Here is a 5,627-nt window from a genome sequence, read left to right on the forward strand (position 1 = left end):
ACTGTATTGCGAAAATGATGACTGCTAAATAAACTACTAATGCAGATTTTTTTTCGTGTTATATTTTTAGTCGAGTGATATCCTCCCTCTCTTAATTGTCTATTTTTTATATTAGTCTGAAATTCATCTTCTAACGCGTATACACGATATGTAAGAGTTAAGCCCATGTGGTCAGACCGAAACGATTTATTATGCCTGTTCCCATTATCATTGCTATGATTACCACTAACACTCTTCCATAATGTTGTTACTTCTTTGACCATTGTCGGCACATCACTAAAATCATGATTATTGTTATTATCAATAGATTAATTATTACAGACTTCATTATCATTAGAAGTGGTGGCAATAGTCCTTTTGGTATTATCATTATCATAATTATTACAGTCTTCGTTACAGTAGATAATATTATTCTCGCCCTTGTCATTATCTTTAGATTTGGTGTAGAAAGGTATGAATGAGAATGAATACCTTCACAAGAGATGTATTTGACCGGGTTCGAATATGTCTTCGAAAATATATCTGATGACATATTCGATACCGGTCAAATATATCTATTGTATTATGAAGATATTCATTCTCATTCATAACATTCTATATTTGTCAACATGAATACGGTTCATTTTAGATTTGATATATGTCTCACAGTATTATTGCATTTACTAAAGTCGTGTATAGAACCTTATAGAACCCACACTGTACCTGAATGTCTACAAACAATGTGAACAAACCTGATCATGCTTTGCAAATTTATTAAAAACACAAAACTGAATATTGTTGCGACTGTATCTGTCGATTTTATGTATTGAATAAAACATTGAATTCATTATAATCTAAGCGCAGTAATTGAAAGGGAAATATCATATTTAGCTTACATTCTTATATTGAATTTATATGAAGATATAGACAAACAGCAGAAATAAATAAAAACAAAACCACAATGATGTTACAACGATAATTGTAAAAATGGCAACAGCAAAACAGTGAGATATATCTTATGTAATTAATCTAGTATAATCCTTCTATGTATTACATCTATCATGCTTCATTGTATCAAGGAGCTGAGGAATAACTATTACAGAATATTAAACAGATATTGAGCTAGAATGTATAACTCTGAATTGTCATCCCGTGATAGTAGGTATTACTCTCCGCCATCACGTGACTGTGACGTCACTCAAACGTATCGCATCGGGACATTTAAAGCCTGCAACTCACTATAATTAACTGTAAATCACAATTAATCTTCATCGTTAAATCTAGTGAAATCCTTCGTGTGGATAAATGGTTGTTTAGAGTCATAAACCAAACGAAATTACGAAAAGGATCATCATCATAATCGTACTGCTGATATAAACAACACTATTTCTACATATACATGATCTGCAGTACATACATACACAACGATAGATAGACAGACACATACCTCAAGATAGATGAACATAGACATAGACACAAATCAAGACAGAGACACGAGATATATCCCACACAACATACCCCGAAACAGACAAAAATACCTCCCAGATATACGTATGCTCTTCACCCTCGGGCCCTTTTACCCTCCATACAAAGACCTTCCCGAAGCCTCTGAGGACGCAGCTGAGTTCGCCCAAGACCCTCCTGGCAAGCTCTGACACACACTATCACGTCCTAACACAATAAACACGAGAGACACGCTAAGAACATATGGAGAAGTCGAAGCTTTAATTGTGGGGGTTCTTGTGTCGACGTATATAGGGGTTTTCCTGGGTTTTCCTGGGTTTTCCTGGGTTCTGGCGGATGTAGAAACGCTCTGCTTTTTTTTTTTTTTTTTTTTTTTTGGGGGGGGGTCTGGGTATGGGGCAAGCAAAGGGTGATTATACTTTATTTTTTCTATATTTTTTATTTCTATGTACCTTTTATTCTGTCTCTGTCTATCTGGATTTTGCTTTATTTTTTCTATATTTTTCGGTCTATCTCTGTATCTTTCTTTATGTGCCTCTGTCTATCGTTCTTTCTGTTGTCTATCTGTGTAGATGTTTGACTGTCTGTCTGTCGTTCTGTCTGTTGTCTGTCTGTCTGTCTAGCTGTTTGACTGTCTGTCTATACTTCTGTCTGTTTGTCTCTTTCTAACTGTCTGTCTTTCTCTCCATCAGAAATGACGTAAAAGGGAAAAGATCTTTGATCAGAATCACAAGAAAAGTAAAGATTAAGAAGAATAAGAATCTAAAAAAATATATATGTACGATTTCACAGAAGAGCAAAACAAGGAAATGCCAAACAAGAAAAGAAAGAAAGAAAGAAAGAAAAAAACCTGAAGAAGAAAAGACGAAAAGAAGAAGAAACCCAGATCACATGAGGTTATCAGAAAGGCACCTGTAAGAGAAACAATAAACTATGCAAGGTTCTGCACACTCCGAGAAAAGGACACAGAACAGGGGACACAGAAATATAGAAAACGGGGACCGACAAGCACGCGCTCTCGGGAGACACTTGGACAAATGTTTAGAAGATGCGGCCATCCTTTTTGACGGTATTTTGTCAGTTTATTGGCTCAATTAGATGTATTGGTTGGTAATTGTGGGCTGCTGGGGACAAGGGAGTCTTTTTTCTGTTTGTTTGTCTTTCTGTCTGTCTGTCTGTCTGTCTGTCTGTCTCTCTTTCTCTCACTCACTCTCTCTCTCCCTCCCTCTCTCTGTGTCTGTCTCTCTCTGTGTGTGTTAGTCTCTCTCTCTCTCTCTCTGTCTGTCTCTCTCTCTCTCTCTCTCTCTCTCTCTCTCTCTCGCCTCCTCTCCTCTCCCTTCTCTCTTTCCTCCCCCCTCTCTCTTTCTCTCTCCCTAGTTTCTCTTCTTCTCTCCTCTTCTTTCTCTTTCTCTCCCTCTCTCCCTCTCCCCAACTTCTCTCTTCTCTCCTCTCGCTTTCTCTCTTTCTCTCCTCTCTCTCTCTTTCCACTTTCTCTCATCTCCCCTTTCCTCTCCCTTCTCTTCCCTCCTCTCCCTTCTCTTTCTCACCTCTCTCTTCCTCTCCCCAACTTCTCTCTTCCCTCTCCTCTCCCTTTTCTTTCTCTTCTCTCTCTCCCCACTTTCTCCCTTCTCTTTCTCCCCTCTCCCTCTCTCTCCCCAACCTCCCTCTTCTCCTCTTCTCTTCTTTATCTTTCTCTCTTCTCTCATCTCTCTCCTCCCCCTCTCTCAATCTACCTCTCCCAATTTTTTTCATCCGTGGCTTCTGTGTTTGCGTCTTGAATGAAGTTTATTTTCTTTTTGGATTTACCTGGATAAGTTTTTTTCATCCATTTTTCCCCTTCGCATTCTGTTTACGCGAAGGTTAACCACGCATTGAACTGGTGAAAAAGTAAAATAATTCATTCACTTCTTTGGGTATTTGGGTTCTTGCTCTAACTTACTCACTCTCTCTCTCTCCCTTTTTCTCTCTCTTTTTTCTCTCTCTCACTCTCTCTATCTATCTATCTATCTCTCACTCTCTCTCTCTTTCTCTCTCTCTCTCTCTCTCTCTATCTCTCACCCTCTCTCTCCTCTCTCTCTCTCTCTCTCTCTCTCTCTCTCTCTCTCTCTCTCTCTCTCTCTCTCTCTCTCTCTCTCTCTCTCTCTCTCTCCAATGTATATATATATATATATATATATATATATATATATATATATATATATATATATATATTGTGTTGGAGTTATTCTAGACATAAGGGGAAGTATAACGTAACCAGTAAGAGGATTCGGTGTTTTAAAAGGCGGCTCATAGACATCGTTATAACACAAAGCATGAAGTGTCTAACGAATTCATATTAATTGATGATTAACGTTTTCCATTCCGTTGGACTAATCATGTCAAGGAAGTGAGGGAAAACACACGGGTTATTGTAGTTCATATTAATAATTATACGTTCAAGCAAGCTGAAGATGCACGTAGCTCGGGGAAGTGGAAATTGTTGTGTATTGGCTGGGTGGCTGAAGATGACTTAGGGAAGGTTTTTTTGGCTGAAGATGACTTAAGGAAGATGATTTTATTATTATTATTATTATTATTATTTTGGCTGATGACTTAGGGATTTCTTTTTTCTTTTTTTTGGGGGGGACTGAATATGACTTAAGGAAGATGATTTAGGGACGTGTTTTATTGGCTGGAGATGATTTGCGAAAAGTTTTGTGGCTGAAGATGACTTAGGGAAGGTTTTTTGGTTGAAGATGACTTAAGGAAGATGACGGGGATTTTTTTGGCTGAAGATGACTTAGGGAAGTTTTTTATTGGCTAAAGATGACTTACGAAAAGTTTTGTGACTGAAGATGACTTAAGGAAGATTGTGTGACTGAAAATGATTTAGGGAAGGGTTTTCGGCATAAGATGACTTAAGAAAAGTTTTATGGCTGAAGATGGCTGAAGGAAGGTTGTGTGATTGAAGATGACTTAAGGAAGACTGAATAACTAAAGATGACTTAGAGATGAGTCTGAGTGGTACCTGTGGTTTAATTAGCTCTATTTATACCTTAGAAGATTGCAGCCGCTAATACAGAAATGCAATTAATTTTCAAGATTCACAGTCACAGGTGTTAAGTTACACCGAAATTTTGTCGTCATCTTCATTCGAAAAAAAAATTAATTAAATGAATGAATGAATAAACTAAAGAAAAAAAGAAAAAGAGAACACAGAAGGCCTTAAACATAATCAGAATCTTTTATTCCTCCATCGTTCTTACAAGAATATCTTCCATCACTGAAAACAGGATATTTAAAGTATGTGATAGAAACGTTTTCAAATAGGATAATTGTTTTTCTACGTTATATGTACTGTACCTATAAGACAAGTCTGTCATCATTATCAATATTATATCTTGTTTGTGAATAGATTACATCTTTAATTAGATTGTGGTTTCTTTCTTTGATATGGCCAGTATGTGTTATTATCAGGAATGTGCTTTAGTTGGGGAGGCATACTATTATTAACGGAAAATGACTTTAAAATGCCATTTAGAAAGATGTTTCTCGTTCTCTCTCTCCCTCTCTCTCACTCACTCACTTACTCACTCACTCTCTCTCTCTCTCTCTCTCTCTCACTCACCCACTCCCTCTATATATATATTTCTATCTCTCTCTCTCTCTCTCTTTCTCTCTCTCTCTCTCTCTCTCTCTCCATCTCTCAAATTCACAGAGCGGAGGTCAACATGTAAATTTTATTTCTGAATCGACGCGAATTTCATCTGTGACGTAACGAATTCCCTCTGACGTCACAAAATCCCGATACGAGGAAGCCTTTTACGTCACTGGGAGAAAATTGACGTCGGTTTTCTTTGACTCAATTTCCACCTTTGTTTATTTTTTTATCATGGCCATTTCTGAAAGCAGAAATTCAGAAAGAACGTAGTTAGATAACTTAATTGGAAAATGATTAGGCCCATGGATGTATATCACAAACAAAAATCCGATAATGCCGCAACCAAAACAACAACAACAACAAAAAAAGGTGAAAGTCCTGCAACCGCCCCCCCCCCCCATCCCAATATGAACAGCTGATAATCCCCCGATCAAAATAGCTGATATCACCTCCCCCCAAAAAAATAAACAACAACAACTAAACAGCTAATCACCGCACCAAGAACGATGAATAGAAGTAATAATAATAATAATAATAATAATTT

This window comes from Penaeus vannamei, chromosome 6, assembly GCF_042767895.1.
Source record: "Penaeus vannamei isolate JL-2024 chromosome 6, ASM4276789v1, whole genome shotgun sequence".
Lineage (NCBI taxonomy): Eukaryota > Metazoa > Arthropoda > Malacostraca > Decapoda > Penaeidae > Penaeus > Penaeus vannamei.